The sequence below is a fragment of the Mastigoproctus giganteus genome, chromosome 3 (genome assembly GCF_048544385.1).
Source record: "Mastigoproctus giganteus isolate SK-2022 chromosome 3, ASM4854438v1, whole genome shotgun sequence".
Taxonomy (NCBI): domain Eukaryota; kingdom Metazoa; phylum Arthropoda; class Arachnida; order Uropygi; family Thelyphonidae; genus Mastigoproctus; species Mastigoproctus giganteus.
This window is the reverse complement of record NC_143577.1, coordinates 247670334-247694222: the sequence shown is the minus strand read 5'-3', so window position 1 is coordinate 247694222 and position 23889 is coordinate 247670334. Positions and strand designations below refer to the sequence as shown.

General features: G+C 39.9%; 1 protein-coding gene across 2 annotated transcripts in view; it reads right to left on the bottom strand.

The window, feature by feature from the left end:
• Nucleotides 1-23889, bottom strand: part of LOC150089008 (lysine-specific demethylase 2A-like) — a 413108-nt gene that overhangs the window by 149240 nt on the left and 239979 nt on the right. The gene's annotated exons all lie outside the window — the stretch shown is intronic.

Here is a 23889-nt window from a genome sequence, read left to right as displayed (position 1 = left end):
AGCAGTTATTAATTCAATCCAAACTAGATTTAAAACAGGCTAAAAGTAGAAAACTTGCTTCTTGCCCTAATAGTAGCCGAGCATTCATTCTGGTCTCTTGCCAAAGCTATTGACCGCAACTTTTGGCACATCTCTGGTCCCACCTCTGTCAAAACCAGATGGTTATTTTGTCACTTCGGCAAAGGATAAAGCTGACCTGCTAGCATTCTATTTTTCTTCCAACTCGTGTATTAATGATATCAGTAAACCACCTCCTGACATTTCAAGTATACTCCATTCAATGCCTCCTATGGTTTTCTGTCAAAAGGATTTTGACGAATCTTGATGCTAAGAAAGTTCCAGGTCCTGAGAGTATTTCTCCACTTGTTCTCAACACCTGTGCTCCTGAACTTACTAATCTTCTGTGTCACCTTTTTCATTTTCTTATTCGATAGGTGTTTTTTGCTTTTGCTTGGAAATTTGCTCATATCCAGCCAGTTCCTAAAAAAAAGAGTGACTAATCCCTGCCATCCAATTGTCATCCCACTGCAATTACTTATTACTTCTACTCTTTCTAAAGTAATGGAAAAATCAATTAATTTCCAACTCAAACTATCTAGACACCTTCTGATCAATGATCACTAGAATGGAATCTGTCAGTATCGATCTACTGGTGATATTCTGGTTTGTGTTATGGCCAAATGGAAAAATTCAATGGAAAGGTTTGGTGAAACCTCAAGCGATTGCTCTTGACTTTTCAAAGGCTTTTGATCGTGTTTGGCATAAAGGTCTCCTAAATAAGTTTCCATCAATGATTTGCCAACTGTTTGTAATTGCGCATCCAGATTTCTTTCTGACCACTCACTGCAGATGATGGTAGATGACTCTCTGTCTTCTAACTTCTCCACTGATGCTGATGTTCCCCAAGGTTCAGTTCATTCTCCCACACTTATCCTCTTGTATATTAATGACCTTCTGTTGACTAGAAATCCTATAAATAGTTTTACTGATGATAGCACATTGCATTCCACCTTCCAGTTTGAGAAACTTTGCCCTGCTCAAATAGCTTGAACTTCTTGAATATCCACTACCAATTCAATCCTTCTAAAAACTCAGTCAGTCAGTTGATTTCAATCCTTCTAAAACTCAGTCCTGCCTTATATCTCACAAAAATGATTCTTCTGCTCCAATGTTTATCTTCGACGACACTCCGATTTCTAGACAAGAGCATATATTTCTATTGGGCATTACACTAACTTCAACTCTCTCTCTTGGCATAAGCACATTACAAATACTGCTTCCTCTGCATCTAAAATGACTGGGTTTTCTTTCGCTCTTGGAGTTACTTTTCTTCCAAATAGCTGTTCACTCTGTACAATCCAAATCGGCTCTACAATGGAATATTATTCCTATATCTTGGGCTGAGTTCCCCAAACCTCTCTCAGGCTTCTAGATTCCATTCAAAAGATGCCAGTTAGATTAATTAATGACTCATCTCTAACAGTGTCTCCACTTTCTTTCTCATGGATGTTCTGTTTCTGCTGCATGAATTTTCTATAGTTACTTCTATGGGCAGTTCTCCTGAATTGGCTTCTATAATTCTCCCTTTCTCTCTCTTCCAAAGCAGTTGAAATGCTTGCCACAACCAGTCAACATCCTTTTACTCGCCAATTTAAAACTCGTGGAACCAACTTTTCTTCTTCCTCATTTATTCATTCATTCAACTTCTGTTTTGTGGAACAACCTTCCTTCATACATATTTCCTGAAAATTAGAAGCTACAGAATTTCAAGTCTAATGTCAACAAATATCTTCTTTCATACCTCCAACCCATGCGTGGTAATACTTAACATCGAGGCAATGTTAGGTGAGTCAGAAAACTGCTAGCTTGGAGGGATTCACAGACTAATAGATTAACAGTAGCTGCAGGCAAAGGTGGAAATGATTCTTACACTGCTTCTATTGAAATGAGCAGCGGCCCAGAAAGCCTGCTGGAGATTTCAGGAACTGCTGGGAGTCATGAAACAAATAAATATGTGGGTTTTGTTACAGTAATTAAACGTAAGAATGGGTGTGTGCATACTTGCATGTACATCAATGCTAGGAGTATAGTAAATAAATTTGATGAATTTGAAGTGCTAGTTAAGACATCTAAAGTGGATATTGTTGGGATATCAGAGACGTGGTGCCACTCAGATATAAGGGATGCAGAATTGGAATTTGAGGTGTACAATGTGTACAGAAAGGGAGAACGGATTAAGCTGTTAGTTAAGAAACATTAAATCTGAGGAAGTGCATGCAGTTGACATGAGGGGACAGTGCAAAGACGAGTCAGTTTGGTGTGACATAAGCACTAGGAAATAGAAGTTTGTTGTAGGCCTAATGACTCATGACTACAATGAACAATTGTACAGAGAAATAGTGGGCCAGTAAATCCTTCTAAAAACTCAGTCAGTTGATTTCAATCCTTCTAAAACTCAGTCCTGCCTTATATCTCACAAAAATAATGGGGAATTTTAACTTCCTGGATATAGACTGGAACTTGTGGGTTGGTCACTTGCACACTAGCAAGGCTTTTGCAGATTTATTGGATGATTGTTTTCTACAGCAGCACTTTAGAGAGGCAACAAGAGGGAGTAACACTTGATCTGATTATCAGCAGTGATTATTACTGCATTTAGAAACTGCAGGTAAAGGAACCACTAGTGACCATGATCACAGTGTACTGATGTGGCATTTACTTAAAGTTGTAACTACCATCAGGGGCAAAGGGAAGGGTTTTTGCTTTCGTAAAGGAAACTAAAGTGGTCTCAGAGATTTTTTAGGTTCTATACAGTGAGACCAACTGATGATGTTACCAACAGCAAATTCTAAATGGGAAGCATTCAAGGAAGTAATTTTGGAAGCTACTAGGCTTTTGTTCCAACTGAGAAATACTACTCTAGGTTTAGGCCAAAATGGAGGTCAGATGAACTAATGAGATTCGTGGCAGAGAAGAAAAATGCATGGGATGCACATAAATTGTCAGGAGCATATGGTAGATACAAGCTAGTCTGTAGTCAAGTCACAAATGAGATTAGACAGATTATGAAAAATCTTTGGCAAAGGATGCAAAGAAAAACAGCATAGACTTCTTTGTTTATATACACTCTAAAAGGAAGGGGATGAATTAGATTGGTCCACTTGATATCAATGGTTCGACTGTAGATGATCATTCTCAAATAGCTGCCAAACTAAATGAGTATTTTGCATCTACATTCACATATGAGGAGTTATTCAAAGAGGAGAGGGTCAGATGTTTATCAAACTCTAAGAGGGAGTTAAATGATTTTGTTAATAACCGAGAGCAAAGTGGAGGAGAAACTGTTGAAGTTAAACCGAAGAAAGGTACCAGGGGTAGATGGGATCTATCCAGTTATATTAAAGGAGGTGGCAAAGGAAGTAAGCAAACCTTAGCCATAATTATGAGATAATCCTTGGACTTCTAGGGGTTAATCTTGCAACTTTTTGACTTCCTCACGCAGATAGTTTTAGTTGCCGTTCCTGTTTTTAGCATCCAGCAGTAGTTTGACCATCATACTGATATTCCAACCCCCCCCCCCCACTGCATCATTTTTCCATATCTTGATGGAATCTTTCCCCTTGATCTTCACTTAAATGACCTAAATTTTCTGGGAAATAGTTGAGATAAAAGTGCAAGAAGTGTAACTTAACACTCATATTTTCTGTACTTCCCAAAAAATTATGTACTACATTTCAAAACCAGTCTAAGCATCTCTTTCAGTATGGTTCATGCTTTCTTCAAATACAGAGTCTATCAGCATTTTCAGATTTTTGGTCCAACAAAAATTCTGCTTTGATTTTTTCATATGTAAGCAACGGAAATTTAGTGCAAACATACTTAAAAGAATTTCCTTTTTTTATTCGGGCTTGGATGAACTGTTTCATTAAACCTAGCTTGGTATGCAGAGGCAGTCACAGTACTTTGTTTCGATCTACTAGTGGCTTGTCTTTAATGTTCTTTGAATTTGGTGTAGACTGTTTTGGGCAACCACACTTTCCTTTCCCAATATTTGCTTCTTGCTCGAATATCCCACTCACATAAAGCAAGCATTTTTGTGTAACCAAAACTGGACTGCTACTCAGCCAACTTGTTATTTAAGTAGTACACCAGTTTTTGCACTGAATTTTTTCCAAAGGAAGTTTAACATTTTCACAGTTTTAAGTGTGCTGAATGAGCTACTGGAATGGATGCATACTTCTTTTCATTATAGAAGAAAACTCCTTTGAGGTTTTCTTTGATGAATCAATGAATAGCCTCCACTCTGTTGGTTGATAGAAAATCCCAAAAAAGTTCATAACTGCAGGAACCTTGTTCTAATTTATCATTCAGCCTTCTGTGAAAAACTGGGAAACCAATTCTTTTTCAAAATGTCGATAGTATGAAAAGGATGTTCTTGGGGCCAGCAGATTCTTGGTTCATTTTTGCAATTTTTTTATAAATTGAAAGTTTAAAATCAGATAAAATTTATCAGCATCGTACTGTACTATCATGCACTTTTAGTGGGATTTAGGACAATCTGAGCCAATCAGCAATTATTACGTTAGTATCACAGCCAATCAGAGAAGAAAAAAAGATTCCTGCCCTCAAAGTAGCCACTCGTGGATGTGGGTGGTAAAGGCCCAAGTGGTGAAGCATTCAGTTGGTTGTTGTTTAAGCCGTTTACACGTGTTGGAAATTTATTACACTAACGTTTTTTATTAATTGTGCTATTATTAAATTAAATAATAATTAATAATAGTGATAGCAAGTGCTGTTTTTGCCAATCGTGTTATAAAATTTTTAATTTAATAGATTAAAGAGATGCCACATCTGGTAAAAGAAGTTTGCTGAATCCTAGTTCAAATGAAAGCGTGAAAAGGCACGTTGATCTATCACATTGTAAAATAAGATGGAGGTTATTTGGAGGATTGCAGCTGGTGAAAGCTGCCCTAATATGTGTAGGGCTATGAATAGGCCTCCATCGAATATTACAACTATGAAGAATGCTAATAAAATAAAACAATCAATGCAAAGTGGCAAGTAAAATTTTTGGTGCCAAGAATCTAACCCTGTAATTTCTGATTAACTAAATAAAGGGTTCCATTTGGGTTCTATTATGTCAGTATTGATTGGGGCCTCAACCACCGGCCTTCTACAGAGCAGCATTTCTACAGGCAATAACCTAAGCCTTGGGCATTTGGCACCATCAAGCACCTCTTGTAACCATTAGGAAAAAGCTAGATATCATCCGGAGATCCATCCTGCTCACCATCATATGGCCCTACTGTACAGTAGGGCCTGAGCACCCATGTACTGAAGGTGCTGGCTGGCATCCTCTGGCTGGACCTGGAGGTGATCCAATGCAGGCTCCTTTACCATCTATCTAAGGGTACATCATTCACCTTCGTGAACTTTACCACAGACCTCACCAGAGCCGCCTGCATTTCGAGATCTGGTCTCTCTCTCTCTCTCTCTCTCTCTCTCTCTCTCTCTCTCTCTCTCTCTCACACACACACACACAAGATCTACAAAGCCAAATGATTACAAGGCTTACTTTCCTCCCATAGGACCAGGAACATCATCTCCTGGATAGCAACAAAGAATATAAAGTCTTCATGCACTTTGCCCAAGAGCTATTCAAGAGGAGAAGATACTTTCCTCAAAACCATCAACAACATCTTCCCACACTATGATGTGATAAGAAATCCTAACTTAAGCCCTACCAGGAAGGATATAAGCTTAGAAGACCTGATGTGCATCCTGGAGAACCCATACAGACTTGTTCTGCCACTAGCCTGCTTCCCAAATGGCGGTCAGGACCAGGCAAACTAGCCTGGCCCACTCTGCTTCCCTATCCCTATACCCAACTCACCTGATTGAGTTCTCTCCATCTTCCTTGGGGATGCCTTCCTCTACATCGACAATATTTCTTACTTTCCCTCCCTTTCTAGACTTCTTTGCTCCCCACACTCTGACTTTACTACTTTTTTCTTTGTATGCAACCAGGAAACTCAGGCAACTCTGGCTACCTTCTAGTGATGTGTGCAGGCAACATAGGGTCCCACCAGGGGCCCTACAGCCAAACGCCAGAACACAACAACAGAACCCAACACAACACTACACATTCAACATAAAACAATTTTTCTGGCATTTACAGTGGTGCTGCATTTCTTCACAGCATACATACAGCAAAGACAGAGGGAGAGAGAGAGAGAAGCAGAAAGGAATCACCAAGAAAGAGAAGAATGATGTTGTCCAGCTCAGGACCCTGGGTTTCCCAAGCCCATACTCACCAGATGTGAACTGCAACTTCTCAACTCATCAGCCTAAAATTTTTAGAACTTGTCACAGTAGCATACCCTGGATACACTCAATAACTACCAGCAAACCTATGTAACATCTGCAAACTTGGACATCAAGCCTCATTTGAAAACAACAATGGGCTGAACACTGAAGCATGGTTTGTTTGTTTGTTATCTGGTTTTTAGGAGCATTAGCAACTAAGGCCATATTGCTCCGGGATATGCGGTGGTCATTCCCTGACCTTTCCGCATCCTCCGTATTTGGAGGTGACGGGCTCGAACCCCGGTCTAATCAAGAAGCGTGTGCTACGCACTGCTGCGCCTTCCCACCTGGCTACGGAGGCACCACTGAAGCATGGTAGCCCTCCACTAATAACATTAATACAAGAGCAGTGCCTGTTGATAATCACTCAGTCCTCTTGCACTCAACCAGCACTTTATCTGTAGCAGTAAATTGACCCTAATGTCACACTGCTCCAATCTGTATAGCATTCTTTCACATAGTACAGTATCAAAACCTTTTCTGAAATCTAAGTACGTAACGTCAAAATTATCTTTTGGCATCCACTTCCTTTGTTGATGCTTCACAGAATTCAGATTGGTGAGACAAGATCGTCCCTTAACAAATCAATGCTGCAATTGCCATATAGCTACATTAGTTGTTTGACCAACAATTTCATTTCTTTTCCTTGAAAGGAAGTTTACAGGACTGTAATTATTCATTTTTCAGTCTCCAGACAGTACGGCAATTTGTAGAACTGAAGCCTTTCTTGGTAAGACATGGAGTTATTCAGGGAGGAAAATGCCAAAGGTGAATTAAACTCTGGCAGTGACCAAGATGATTTTGTAATAACAGAGAGCAAAGCAGAGGAGAAACTATTGAAGATAAACATAAGAAAGGCACCTGGGGGTGGATGGAATCTATCCAGTTATATTAAAGGAGGCAGCAAAGGGAGTAAGAAAACCATTAGCCATAATTATGAGTACCTCCTTGAACTCAGGGAGATGTAACCGTGGAATGGAGATGTGAAAATGTGACCCCAGTTCACAAGGAGGATCAAAGGGTGACACAACTAAATACAGACCTGTCCGTTTAACTTCTGTTCCAGGGAAATTAATGGAGGCACTGGTTAAAGAAGCACTGCAGGATCATCTAGACAAGACTTTAGTTATAGCTCGGACACAGCATGGTTTTGTTAAGGGAAAATCTTGCCTGACCAATTTGACTGAATACTATTATGTGGTCACAAAGGAACTGGACGCAGGGAATAACTTTGATATCATATATTTGGGTCTTAGAAAGGCTTTTGATACTGTTGCACATGGAAGACTGCTGAACAAATTGGAGCAGTGTGGTATTAGAGGCAAATTGCTGCTGAAGGGATGGTTGAGTGGGAGTAGACAGAGAGTGGTAATCAATGGACACTGCTCATCACGGACTAATGTTATTAGTGGAGTCCCTCAGGGTTCAGTGTTGAGTCCATTGTTGTTTTCTTTATTTATAAATGATATTGATGATGGTATATCAAGCTTAATATCAAGCTTAATGTCCAAGTTTGCAGACGATGTTAAGGACACTAATGACAGTACGCTGCTACACACTGCTGCAACAGGATCTAGAAAAGTTAAGCAGATGGGCTGAGAGGTGGCAAATGAAGTTTAACATTGACAAATGTAAAGTACTACGTATGGGAAGCAGTAACCCCACAGTGATGTATCAACTCTGTGGTACTACACTGACAGTGGTAGAGAACGAAAAGGACCTGGGGGTAACTGTGCAGACATATATGAAGTTTTCTGAACAGTGCAGGTGGTCTGCAAGAGTAGCTCATGGTGTCTTGTCAATGATATACAGGAATTTTTCTAGCAGGGATAAGGAGGTGATTATCCCCATGTATAGGGCAATGGTCAGGGCACATCGTTTTAAGAAGGATGTAGAGCTGTTGAAACAAGTACAGAGAAGGGCAACAAGATTAGTGAATGGAACGAAGGGTTGCTCTTACGAAGAAAGGCTTAAGTTTTACAGATTACAGTGTCTGGAGACTAGGCACCTGCGAGGTGATCTGATTGAGGTATATAAAGCCTTGAATGGGTTGAGCACGCTGAATTCTGATGGAATCCTTGCACTTGTTCAGATTACAAACCTAAGACGGCATAAATTCAAATTAAGAAAAGACGGTTGTAGTATAGATGTGCGGAAGTTTGCCGTTAGCCAGCAGGTGGTTAATTGCTGGAACAAACTTCCATCTGTTGTTGTAGAAGTTGATAGCTTAAATAGATTCAAGGGAAAACTACACAAACATTTGGAGTGAGTGGATGGGTGAAACGAGAAGGGTTTTTTTTGGCTGATGCTATATAAGCTTGCTTTCTTCTATCATGTGAATTTACTAGTAGTAGTAGTAGTGACATGTGATGCAAGAAAGCAAGTCTATGAGTTTATGCAGCATCAGCCAAAAAAAATAAATAAATAAAAAAATAACCATTGCCTACAAATGCCCGTCTGCATTCCTCCTAAAATTTATTCAACCTATCAACTTCCACAACAACAGATGGAAGTTTGTTTCAGCAATTAACCACCCACTGGCTAAAGGCAAATTTCTGCAAATCAATTCTACATCTGTCTTTTCTTAATTTGAATTTATGCCGTCTTAGGTTTGTAATCTGAACAAGTGGAAGGATTCCATCAGAATTCAGTGTGCTCAACCCATTCAAGGCCTTATACACCTCAATCAGCTCACCGCGCAGGTGCCTAGTCTCCAGCCACTGCAATTTGCAGAACTTAAGCCTCTCCTGGTAACAGGATCCCTTCATTCTCTCACCAATCTTGATGCCCTTCTCTGTACACGCTCAAGTAAATCTACATCCTTCCTAAAATGAGGCTTCCAGACCTGTACGCAGTACTCAAGGCGTGGCCTGACCATGCCTTATACAGAGGGAGAATCACCTCCTTTTCCATGGTAGCAAAATTCCTATATATCGTTGACAAAACCCCATGACCTGCCCTGGCAGCCTGTCTATATTGCTCAGAAAACTTCACATCTGACTGCACAATTACTCCCAGGTCTTTTTCATTTTCTACCACCTTAAGTGTAGTACCACACAGTTGGTACGTTTCTCTGGGGTTACTTCTACCCATATGCAGTACTTTGTATTTGTCAAGGTTAAACTTCAGTTGCCACTTCTTAGCCCATCTGCCCAAATTATCTAGATCCTGTTGCAGTAGCACACTGCCATTACTGTCATTAACAACCCTGCCAACATTTGTATCATCTGTAAACTTCGACATTAAGCCTGATATAACTTCATCAATATCATTGATAAATATACAAAACAACAGTGGACCTAACACCGAACCCTGCGGGACTTCACTAATAACATTAGTCCACGAAGAGCAGCACCCATTGACTACCACCCTCTGTCTTCTCCCACTTAACCATCCTTTTATCCATTGTAGCAACTTACCCTTAATACCATTCTGCTCCAATTTGTACAATAGTCTTCCATGCGCAACAGTGTCAAAAGCTTTCCTGAATTCCAAATATATGATATCAAAATTATTTTTTTGCATCCAGTTCCTTTGTAACCACATCATAATATCCTATCAAATTTGTCAGACAAGACTTTCCCTTAACAAACCCATGCTGTGTCTGAATTATTGCTGCAGTCTTGTTTAGATGATCCTGCAATGCATCTTTAACCAGTGACTCCATTATTTTACCCGGAACAGAAGTTAAACTAACTGGTCTGTAATTACTCGTGTCACCCTTCAATCCCCCCTTTGTGAATTGGGGATACATTTGCACATCTCCAGTCCATGGGAACCTTCCCTGAGTCCAAGGACGCTCTCATAATTATGGCTAAGGGTTTGCTTAGTTGCTTTGCCGCCTCCTTTAATATAACTGGATAGATCCCATCCACCCCAGGTGCTTTTCTTATGTTTAACTTCAGCAATTTCTCCTCCACTTTGCTTTCAGTTATTCCAAAATCATTAAGTATCCTGCAACAATTTGATAACCTACTGCCATTTTCAAACCTTAATAATTCCTCATGTGTGAATGTAGACGGAAAATACTCATTCAGTTTGTTTGCTATCTGAGCAGGATCATCAACAGTCGAACCATCGATGTCAAGTGGACCAATCAGATTCATCCCCTTCCTTTTAGAGTTTATATAAGTAAAGAAATCCTTGCTGTTTTTCTTAGCATCTTTTGCCAAGGATTTCTCGTAATCTGCCTTCGCCTGCCTAACCTCCTTTGTCACCTGATTACATATTAGCTTATATCTGCCATAGGCTTCTGAGTCGCTTGATAATTTATATGCATCCCATGCATTTTTCTTCTCTATTACGAGTCTCATTAGTTCAATATTTCTTAATAAGAAATATTGAACTAACTATTGTTCAATTTTTCTTAATAAGAAAAATTGAACAATATTTCTTAACAGGGATGAAACTTTTAGTAGCTTCCACGATTAATTCCTTGAACGCTTCCCACTTAGAATTTACTGTTGGTAACATCGTCAGTTGATCCCACTGTACAGAATTTAAAAACTGTCGGAGAACACTGTACTCACCTTTATGGAAGCAAAAACCCTTTACCCCTGATGGTGATTAAATCTTTAAGTAAATCCCACATCATACACTGTGATCACTGCCACCTAGTGGTTCCTTTATCTGCAAATTCTTAATACACGAATGATCACTGCTGATAACCAGATCAAGAGTATTAATTTCTCTGGTTGCCTCTCGAACATGCTGCTGCAGAAAACAATCATCCAATAAATCCACAAAAGTTTGACTGGTGTGTGAGTGATCAACCGACAAGTTCCAGTCAATATCTGGGAAGTTAAAATCTCCCATTATAAGACATTCGGATTTACTAGCCCACTCTATTTCTCTGTACAATTCTTCATTGTACTCATTCGAGTCATTAGGCCTATAACACACTCCTACTCTTATTTTTGCTTTCGCAGTGCTTATGTCACACCAAACTGACTCAACAGTGCACTGTTTATCTATATCAACAGGATGCACTTCTTTTGATTTTAATGCTAAAGACCACTCTTTTGTTCCCTTCTCCAATCTCGTCCTTCTCTACACCTGTTCCAGTAGATCAATATTCATCCCTGCAATGCCTACTTTTGATCTTCCTTTGTGAAATGGGGAACTTCCTTTGTGATATTTGCATATCACCAATACTAGGAATTTCCGAAATCCAAGGATGCTCTCAAAATTAAGGCTAAATGTTTGTTTACCTCTTGTCTCTTCATATAAATGAATAGATCTCATTTGTGCCAGATGCCTTATTTACTTTTAACTTCAACACTTTCTCTAAAACTTTCCTATCAGTTATCAAAAATTCATTTAGCTCCCTGTGAGAATTTGATATACTTCTCGCATTGACTTTGCGAAAATGGAAAGGAAAGTGGAAGACAGAGAGTGGTTATCGATGGGCACTGCTCTTTGTGGAATAATATTATTAGCAGAGTTCCCCAAGGTTCAGTGTTGGGTCCAGATCTAGGAAAATTGGGTCGATGGGCTGAGAAATAGCAGTTGAAGTTTAACACTGACAAATGCAAGGTACTGCACATGGGTAGCAGTAACCCCAGAGTAACTTATCAACTGTGTGGTACTACATTCAGGGTAGTGGAGAATGAAAAAGACCTGGGGGTAATTGTGCAGTCAGGCATGAAATTTTCTGAGCAGTGCAGACATGTGCCAGAAAACTATGCTAGCAGGGATAAGATGATTATCCCTTTGTATGGGGCCATTCAAAGGAGAACTAGACAAATTCTTGGAGGGTACGGATGGGCGAATTTTTTTTTTTTTTTTTGGCTGATGCTGTATAAGCTTGCTTTCTTGCATCATTTGCCATTACTACTACTATCCCTATTCCTAAAAAATTCCTCTCATGTGTACACTGAGTGGACAGAAATCATGGGATACCTACCTAGTAACGGGTAAGCCCACCTTACACCCAGGTAAGGGTAGTCACACTGCAAGGCATTGAGTCCACTAGTTCACAAAAGCATTCCACAGGTATTTCCATCCATGCTTGATTCACTGCTGTCCATAATTCCGTCGATTCTTGGGTGGAGGATCCAAAGCTTGAACGGATATTTTCACAGGATCCCAAAGATGCTCCAGAGGGTTCATGTCCGTTGAACAGGGAGACCATTCCATGGTGGTAAAATCTGTGGAAGCTCTTCAAACCAGGTTCTACTCACCATTACTCTGTGGAGGCCACTGTCCTATTGGAATAGTCCATTGCCTGTGAGTGCACCATAACCATGAAAGGATGCAGGATGGTCTGCAAGGATGAACAAGTAACCTGGACCATTCAGAGATGCATATAGACATATCAGAGGTCCCAAAGTGTGCCAGTTGAACACACCCCAGACCATCCACCTGCCTGAACAGTTCCTTGGTGACATGACGGGTGCATAGCATTGTGCGATTTCCGCCAGATATGTACCCATCTGTCCGCTCGAAATAACTAGAAATGGGACTCATCGGACCAGGTGACCCGTCTCCAATCATCCGAGGTCCAGTGTCAATGTTGTTTTGTCCAGTTGAGGCGTAGAGTTCTGTGTCATGGTGTTAGCAATGGGACTATGGTGGGTCAGTGGCTCCCATAACTTACTGCAGCTAATGATTACCTGATGGTCTTGGTGGAGACATTTCTGGCACCTCCCTTGTTGAAATTGGCAGTGATTTGTGCCACTGTCACTCTCCAGTTGGCTGAAACAATGCAAGACATACATCGATGACCACAATCAACCACCACTTTTCTCCGCCCACTGTGCTGTCCATGATGAGATGTTATTCCTGAAATGGCATGTTCCCGATACACTCTTGATACTTTCGAACGGGGATAGTGCAATTTCAGTACCAACTCCGCGATAGAGTGACGTATGCGCTAGGCACCCACTATCATCCCTCTTTCAAAGGTGGTTAACTCACGATGTTTATCAATACTGACATCGAATTACTGTCTATGTGAATATAGCCATGCAGTGTACCTATACACTTTCCAAGCAGTGGGTTTTTCCACTAGTGAGAAGAGTAACAGCATCATGTTGCCCAGGAACCGCATGAATTCTGTCCTTTTAGTGTAGATGTAAAATATCTATTCAATTTGCATGACATATACAGTAATTTAAATTTATCAAATTTGTTTACTAAACTACTAGCATATGTGTACATGCACCTGTTTTTGTCATTGTTAGTAACTTGAATGCAGCTCATTTATTTGCTTGTCCCACGAGGACCTCCAGCAGGCATTGCAAGTCGTAATACCAGATACCCTGCTTTCCATGCTGCTGCATATAACTATCGAAGCAGCAAGAATTACTTTCACCTCTGGCTGCAGCTGCTGTTACTCTATTAGTCTGTGTAGCCCCATAGTTTTCCAGCCCACCAAACACTGTGTTGATAGCATCAGCAAATATTCTTGCACACATTTTAGTTAATGTGTACCTCTTTCCTGAAAAAAAAAGTCTCTCATGTTAACAAGTACAGACAATATAGAGAAAAATTCTACCCTATGAGCCTTACAGTCACTCCGAGGCTGAAATGCACGAAATTGATTGTTAATACAGGGGTCCCCAGTATCCAAATATTCATTATCCGAGTCCCTGCAGTTACGAGGATTTGTAAATTTATGAATTAAAGGAAGCCTTGAGAAAACTAACCAACTTGAATATTTTTGTGAGAATGACCCTCTTCATGATCATGCAGCAAAAGTTAAGTGCAAAGTTAAAGACATAACTAAATGCTATAACACAATTTTATCTGAAAAAAAATATTTAGACAATTTTGGATTCATTTTTTACTCGTAAAACTGAAAAATAGTGCAACTTCAATAAACTTTACTTAATCTTACATTATTCAACATATTATAATAAAAATATCTAATAAAATAATTCTCTCATTTTTTTCAGTTCCTTCAATCCATTTTTTACTAAGTACGAGTTCATAATACACATTACGAAAATTTGATCCGTTTTAAGTGGAATTTTCTTGAACCAATTATCCTTGGATAACAAGGACCTGCTGCACAAGAAATACAAATACATGAATTATTGACAAGACTCTCAGCATGTACTCTCTCCTAACAATGTCTGGGCAAAATTGCAGCTACACTTTCACATTTAACCCTAACTCACAACTTTTTCTCCCATTGCTTCTATCCTTTATATCATGAGTACCAATGTGCACAAAACGTTTCATGCCCTTAAAAGATTACAGCTCTCTACAATATCAACTTTTGCCATGAAAGACATACCTTGAACCCTACTGTCAAAGAAACAGGTAATATATTTTTTTAAAAGAGTAGGGGTTAATCACGGCAGTTCTTCCGGCAGAAATAGCACTTTCTGATATGGAAGATTTGATAACTTAGAGATAGAAAAGAACCCAATCTAACATTGTTTCATTACATTATTTAATCTAGGAACTCAATATCTCAAGAGAGTTGAAAAAGGCAGAAATAAAAAAGGCAATATCTCAAGAGATAAAGAGTTGAAAATAGCAGAATAGTTTGCAGGCATGAGACAGTAAGACCAGTGGCATAGGAACGCCTTGGCATTGGGGCAGGTGCTAAGGGTATCAGAGGGACACCACTAACAGACCATATCAGTTCCGTGTCAAGCTATTTCGACACCCGAGGGCTAGCTGACGAAATGGCACCGCTAGATGTTGCATCAGGATGAGAGCAGAGGGCGAGGTAAAAATTAATTTTTGCCAAATGGCATGTTTTCAGAGGCAGCCTGTCTGCACTGTTCAGAAAAACTTCATAATTGACTGCACATTTACTCCTAGGTCTTTTTTCATTTTCTTTTTTCATTTTCATTTTCAGCCTAAGTGTAATACCACACAGTTGGTACGTTTCTCTGGGGTTCCTTTTCTATCCATATGCAGTACTTTGCATTTTAAACTTCAGTTGCCACATCTTAACCCATTTGCCCAAATTTTCTAGATCCTGTTGCAGTAGCACACTGCCATTACTGTCATTAACAACTCTGCTATCCATTGTATTATCTGCATACTTGGACATTAAGCCTAATATACCTTCCATGATATCATTGATAAATATACAAAACAACTTTGGGCCCAATACCGCACCCTGGGGAACTCCACTAATAATATTATTCCACAAAGAGCAGCATCCATTGGTTACTACTCTCTGTCGCCTCCCACTCAACCACCCTTTTATCCATTGTAGCAATTTGCCCTTAATACCATACTGCTCCAATTTGTTCCATGTGCAACAGTATAAAAAGCTTTCTTGAAATCCATGTGTATCACATCAAAATTATTTTTTGCCTCTAGCTCCTTTGTAACCACAGTGTCCAATCAAATGTAGGACAGGAAGTTGGATAGGTTTTATGGGTACAACTAAGTTGCCGATGGTAATCTTTTAAGACAAAGAGATTACCATTGAGCTTAGCAACAGCACTGTTACCTAAATTTCTTGAAGGCGAGAGGGACGAAAAATGTGTACCCAGTTAAGTCTCTCATAATCCGTTAACCACATAATCTCATACAGAAAATTTTCTTTGTTCTACAAACACTATTTTAAATGTAATTGCGAAGAGGAATTCAAAAAAATTCACTCAATAGAAAAATCTGATATAAAGAAGCTTGTTAAACAAAAGGTCAGACTGTACCTATTATTATTTATTATGATAATTTTATTTATGCGCCTTTTTACGGTGGTTTTACTAATTATCGTACAAAGACGCGTAGCCACGAATTTGCCAAGAGCACCAGAAAGCTAGCTACACTTCTGAGTAAGACACAAACAGAATAGACCAAACGCTATCAATGTCTCAGGACTTGTACATCTTAACTTGCATACAGTTTTAATTTAGGGATTAACAAAAAAAAAAAAAAGCACAACTCTCAAGAAAGACCTCTTATATAGAGTAGAAAACATTAAACAGAGAACTTGACATGAAGTAAAATAACACAGCCTGAAACAGGAAGGGGCAAAACTATCAAACTCACATCACTTTTGTCTCCTCACTGACAGGTTTCCTACAATGATTTTGACTATTTCTAGAGCCTCACCTATAGGAAAGAAGGCAATACAAATGAATGACCTATATTTTTGACATTTGAAGCATCTTAAGGGATCTGGTATGTATAACCTTGATGGGCAGTGCAGGTACCCAGCTGTGATGGAATTAGGAGATGTTGGCAAGTTGAAAGTAAGGATGAGATTTTTAGTGGGTACTAGATTCCCGTCCCTATGCACAAATATTCCCTTTACAGCTGTCACTCCTTGAGCTTAAGTTCAGAAGTAATCTCTTCCTCTGAAACTTCCATAATATCCCACTCAGAGATCATGCCACAAGATGAATATAGTCTTACAAGGGGTAACTGTAATGGGAATTCTCCTGATAGAGGTGGCCTCAAGAAGCTCTTCTGAATGCTATTCATGTTTGGTTTCTATTCAAATATCACCAGAATGTAACCATTTCAGCTACCCTGCCAACCCTTCCGGAACCTTCTGAATAAAGAAGGGCAGTGACATCCCAATGATTTTTCAATGGTGGAATGAATTACCAGGAAGTGTAGTGTAGGTCCTGGTTCTTCTTCTATTCTGGGCAATTTTTCTGCATTGGTGATATTACTGTCAGCTATATTAGTACTTGATAGGAACCATTTTGGGGTCCTAGTAGAAAAATTTTGATTAGAGGCAAAATGGGATACCCACTACCTGACAAATAATGCTAGGAATGAGACACCAAGGCTACCCAGATACCATGCCAGCAACCTTGCCAGCTTGAATCCTCCTCTTGAAAAATACGAGTACGGACGTGGAATTGACACAGTTGATCCTTGTAGGTGAATCCACTAACCGATTTATCTTGGGCGAGACATCCCAGGACTACCTGCCTTGTCAAAGCAGGGGCCAAAGTGGTGTTGAAGCAGACGCTCCTCCATTACCAGGATCCCAGGATCCTCCTTTCCACATTACCATCAGTTGCAGCATACAGCAAAAATACCAGATTCCTACAGTGAAAAAATTTCAAATGAAAGGTGGCAGCATGGAACCAAGGCCATAGGCAATGGAACTCAGTGAAGGTACTCTGGGGAACCAGCAACATCACTGGGAGGTCACCTCACCATGCACACATGCCCACATCAAGGAGTTTACTGCTGGGAGCAATGCTGCCCCTTCTTTAACAATGACAGAGCATGGGCTTATTCACCACTCAGCACAAGGTTGCTAACTGTCTGATGAGACAAAATACTTCCAAAACCTGTCGCAACAGTGCATTTGAAGGTTTTAATGAATAATAGATTCACATATTATGTGATGTTATGCTGGGAGTCATAGTGGAACAAGTAAATACATGGGCTGTGTTAGGGTAACTAAGAGTAGGAACAGGTGCATGTATACTTGCATGTACACCAATGCTAGGAGTAAAGTTAATAAATTTGATGAGCTTGAAGAGCTAGTCAAGACATCAAAGGCAGATATTGTTCAGATATCAGAGACGTGGTGTCACACAGACATAAGCAGTGCAGAATTGGAATTTGGGGAGTACAATGTGTACAGGAAGGATAGACAGGACAAGAAGGGAGGAGGGGTTATGCTATTAGTTAAGAAACACACAAAATCTAAGGAAGTGCATCCAATTGATGTTGGTAGACAATGCAGTGTTGAGTCTGTTTGGTGTGAAATAAGCACTGAGAAAGGAAAAATGAAAGTAGCTGTGTGTTATAGGTCTAATGAATCTGATGAGTATAATGAGCAATTGTGCAGATAAATAGAGTGGGCCAGTAAATCAGAATGTCTTATAATGGGGGATTTTAACTTTCCAGATACTGACTGGAATTTGTGGATTGGTCACTCACACAGCAAGACTTTTGTGGATTTATTGGATGACTGTTTTCTACAGCAACATGTTCGAGAGGCAACCAGAGGTAGTAATACTCTTGATCTGATTATCAGCAGTGATTATTCATGCATTAAGAATTTGCAGATAAAGGAACCACTGGGTGACAGTGATCACAATGTACTGATGTATGAATTACTTTAAGATGTAATTATCATCAAGGCTAAAGGGAAGGGCTTCTGCTTTCATAAAAGGTGATTACAGAGGTCTCAAACAGTTTTAAATTCTGTACAGTTGGATCAACTGATGATGTTACCAATGTTGAATTCTAAATGGGAAACCTTCAGGGACTTAATTTTGAGGTTACTAGGATTTTCATTCCAACTAAGAAATACTGTTCAAGGTTTAGGCCTAAATGGATGTCAAATGAATTAATGAGGCTTGTGGCAGAGAAGAAGAATGTGTGGGATGCATATAAAGTATCAGGTGACACAGAACAATATGGCAGGTATAAACTAGTCTGTAATCCAGTCACAAAGGAGGATAGGTAGGCGAAGGAAGATTACGAGAAATCTTTGGCAAAGGATGCAAAGAAAAACAGCAAACAGTTCTTTACTTATGTAAACTCTAGAAGGAAAGGGATGAATCAGATTGGACCACTTAACATAGATGGGTTGACTATTGATCATGCTCAGGTAGCTGATAAACTGAATAAGTATTTTGCATCTACATTCACACATGAGGAGTTATTCAATCAGGGGAGTGCCAGAAGTTTACCAATGCTAACAAGGAGCTCAGTGATTTTGTAATAACTGAGAGAAAAGTGGAGGAGAAATTGTTGAAGTTATATATAAGGAAGACACCTGGGGTGGATGGGATCTATCCAGTTATATTAAAGGAAGCAGCAAAGGAAGTAAGCAAACCCTTAGCCATAATTATGTGAGCTTCTTTGGACTCAGGGGAGGTCTGCATGGACTGGAGGCATGCAAATGTATCACCAATTCACAAAGGAGGTTCACAAAAGGTGACAAGTAACTACAGACCTGTTAATTTAACTTGTGTTCGGGAGAAAATAATGGAATCACTGGTTAAAGAAGCATTGCAAGATCATCTAGACAAGACTGCAGTAATAGTTAAGACATAGCATGGGTTTGTTAAAGGGAGGTCTTGTCTGACCAATTTGATAGGATATTATGATGTGGTCACAAAGGAACTGAATGCCAAAAATAATTTTGATATCATATACTTGGATTTCAGGAAAGATTTTTAAACTGTTGCACATGAAAGACTGCTGTACAAATTGGAGAGGTATGACATTATGGGTAAGCTGCTAACAATGGATAAAGGGATGGTTGAGTGGGAAACGACAGAGAGTGGTAATCAATGGACACTGCTCTTCATGGACATCCTGTTATAACTTTGTGGTATATCAGGATTAATGTCCAAGTTTGCAAATGATACAAAGGTTGGCAGGGTTGTTAATAACAGTAAAGACAGTATGCTACTCCAACTGGATCTAGATAAGTTGGGTAAATAGGCTGAGAAGTGGCAACTGAAGTTTAACATTGACAAATGCAAAGTACTGCATATGGGTAGCAATAACCGAAGATAAACGTACCAACTGTGTGGTACGTTTATCTTCAGGGAAGTAGAAAGTGAAAAAGACTTTGGGGTAATTGTGCAGTGAAATATGAGGTTTGCTGAGCAGTGCAGACAGGCTGTCAGGGCAGGTCATGGAGTCTTGTCAATGATATATAGGAATTGTGCTAGCAGGGACAGGGAGATGATTATCCTGTTATACAAGTTAATGGTCAGGCCACACCTAGAGTACTGTGTACAGATCTGGAGGCCTCATATTAGGAAGGATGTAATAAATAAATAAATTTTCTGTTTATAATCGGGGACGACCAAACGGTCAGAGGAGTTCACAAGATAGACAGAATATAGGAAACACCGTATTCAGAGTTGCTAGAACAAGTACAAAGAAGGGCAACAAGATTGGTGAAGGGAACAAAGGGGTTCTCTTACCAAGAAAGGATTAAGTTCTGCAAATTAAGTTCTACAGGAGAGTAGGCACCTGCGAGATGATCTGATTGAGGTGAATAAGAACTTGAATGGGTTGAACAAGCTGAATGCTGATGGGATTCTTGCTCTTGCACAGACTATGAACTTGAGGGGAAACAGTTTCAAATTGAGGAAAGATAGTTGTAGAATAGATGTGAGCAAATTTGCCTTTAGCCAGCAGGTAGTTGATTGGTGGAACAGGCTTTCATCTTTTGTTGTGGAAGCTAATAGCCTAAATAAATTTAAGGCTGAACTGGACAGGCATTTGGAACGAATGGAGGGATGAAATGGGAGGGGGTTTTTTTGGCTGATGCTGCATAAGCTTGCTTTCTTGCATCATATGCCTCTACTGATGCTAATGCTATTCAATTAAAAATTACATTACTTAGTTTGGGTAAAATTGCAAATAATGTAGCTGTTTCTAAAGAGTCCTACACCCAAGCTCTGTTACTATCACAGGAGGGGAAACATGCAGAACCATCTAGACAGAAATGCAATTACACTGCACTCACAGCATGGATTTGTTAAAGGGCGATCTTGTATGGCCAATCTAATTAGATACTACTATGATGCAATCTGATTAGATACTACTATGAAGTATATGATATTAGAATTAAAAAATAATTCTGATATCATATACTTGGATTTCAAAAAAGCTTTGATAATTTTGCCCATAAAAGACTGCTGTACAAATTGGAGCAGTGTAGCATTAAGGGCAAGTTACTGCTTTGGATAAACGGAGTGGGAAAAGCCAGAGTGGCTATTAATGGACACTGCTCTTCATAGACTAATATTATCAATGGAGACCCCCCCCCCAGGGTTCAGTGCTGGGCCCATTGTTTTTGGTATTTATTAACAATAATTGATGAAGGTATACCAGACTTAATGTCTAAGTCTAAAGACAATACAAAGGTTGGAAGGGTGATTAATGACAGTAATCAGGGTAAGCTACTGCACCAAGACCTAAAAAAATTAGGCAGATGGGCTGAGAAATGACAGTTGAGTTTAAAATTGACAAATGCGAGGTACTGCATACAGGTAGCAGAAAATGAAAAAAAGACTTGGTGGTAACTGTTCAGTCATGTGATGTTCTCTGAACAATGCAGAGAGCCTGCCAGGACAGCTCATGGGGTTTTGTCAAAGACATACAGGAACTTTACTAGCAGGGATAACAAGGTGATTATCTGATTGTACACGGCAATGGTTAGGCCACATCTTGAATACTGCATACAGGTACGGAGGCTTTATTTTAGGAAGGATGTAGACCTGTTGGAACGAGTGCAGAGAAAGGCAATGAGATTGGTGCAGAGAAAGGCAAAAGGTGCTTTTATCAAGAAAGTCTTCAGTTCTGCAAATTGCAGCATCTGGAGACCAGGCACCTGCAAGGTGATCTGATTGACTTGTTTAAGGCTTTCAATGGAGTTAGCAAGCACAATGCTGATGGCATTCTTCCTCTTGCTCAGACTACACACGAGTGAGAATGAATTCAAAATGACGAAGGATGGTTGAAGGGCAGATGTGTAGAGGTTTGCCTTTAGCCAGTGGGTAGTTGATTGTTGGAACAAACTTCCATCTGTTGTTGTGGAAGTGGCTAGTTTGAATAAAGTCAGATAACAAACAAACTGAATGAGTATTTTGCATGAGCATTCACACGAGGAGTTATTAAGGTTTGAAAATGGCAGAAGGTTATCAAATTGTAGCAGGATACTTAATGATTTTGTAATAACTGAGAGCAAAGTGGAGGAGAAATTGTTGAAGTTAAACATAAGAAAAGCACCTGGGGTGGATCGGATCTATCCAGTTATATTAAAGGAGGCAGCAAAGCAACTAAGCAAACCCTTAGCCATAATTATGAGAGCATCCTTGGACTCGGGGGAGGTCCCCACGGACTGGATATGTGCAAATGTATCCCCAATTCACAAAGGGGGATCGAAGGGCGACACCAGTAATTACAGACCAGTTAGTTTAACTTCTGTTCCGGGTAAAATGGTGTAGTCACTGGTTAAAGATGCATTGCAGGATCATCTAGACAAGACTGCAGCAATAATTCAGACACAGCATGGGTTTGTTAAGGGAAAGTCTTGTCTGACAAATTTGATAGGATATTATGATGTGGTTACAAAGGAACTGGATACAAAAAAATAATTTTGATATCATATATTTGGATTTCAGGAAAGCTTTTGACACTGTTGCGCATGGAAGACTATTGTACAAATTGGAGCAGAATGGTATTAAGGGTAAGTTGCTACAATGGATAAAAGGATGGTTGAGTGGGCGAAGACAGAGGGTGGTAATTAATGGGTGCTGCTCTTCGTGGACTAATGTTATTAGTGGAGTCCCACAGGGTTCGGTCAGAGCAATATGGCCTTGTTGCTAATGCTCCGAAAAACCAAACAACAACAGCAGGGTTCGGTGTTGGGTCCTCTGTTGTTTTGTTGTTGTTGTTTGGTTTTTAGGAGCATTAGCAACTAAGGCCATATTGCTCCAGGATATGCGGTGGTCATTCCTTAACCTTTCCGCATCCTCCGTATTTGGTGGTGACGGGCTCAAACCCCGGTCTAATCAAGAAGCGTGTGCTACGCACTGCTGCTCCTTCCCACCTGGCTACGGAGGCGCCTGTTGTTTTGTATATTTATCAATAATATTGATGAAGGTATATCAGACTGTGTCGAAGTTTGCAGATGATACAAAGGTTGGCAGGGTTGTTAATGACAGTAATGGCAGTGTGCTATTGCAACAGGATCTAGATAATTTGGGCAGATGGGCTAAGAAGTGGCAACTGAAGTTTAACCTGGACAAATGCAAAGTACTGCATATGGGTAGAAGTAACCTCGGAGAAACGTACCAACTGTGTGGTACTACATTTAAGGTGGTAGAAAATGAAAAAGACCTGGGAGTAATTGTGCAGTCAGATATGAAGTTTTCTGAGCAATGCAGACAGGCTGCCAGGGAAGGTCATGGGGTTTTGTCAATGATATATAGGAATTTTGCTAGCAGGGAAAAGGAGGTGATTGTCCCTCTGTATAAGGCAATGGTCAGGCCACGCCTTGAGTACTGCGTACAGGTCTGGAGGCCTCATTTTAGGAAGGATGTAGATTTGCTTGAGCATGTACAGAGAAGAGCAACAAGATTGGTGAGGGGAATAAAGGGAGTCGCTTACCAAGAGAGGCTTAAGTTCTGCAAATTGCAGTGGCTGGAGGCCAGGCACCTGAGCGGTGATCTGGTTGAGGTGTATAAGGCCTTGAATGGGTTGAGAACGCTGAATTCTGATTGGATCTTTACTTGTTCAGATTACGAACCTAAGGGGGCATAAATTCAAATTAAGAAAAGACATTTGTAGAATAGATGTGCAGAAATTTGCCTTTAGCTAGCGGGTGGGTAATTGCTGGAACAAACTTCCATCTGTCGTTGTGGAAGTTGATAGGTTAAATAAATTTAAGGAGGAACTGGACAGGCATTTGGAGGCAATGGTTATTGTTTTATTTATTTTTTTTTTTTTTTGCTGATGCTGCATAAGCTCATACACTTGCTTTCTTGCATCACATGCCACTACTACTACTGGGTTAGAGTACCCAGTTCAGATTGCCAAGTGGCGTGTCGGCAACAAAGCCACAGTATATCTTTGTCGGTGAGGTTGTCAGGTCTATGTATT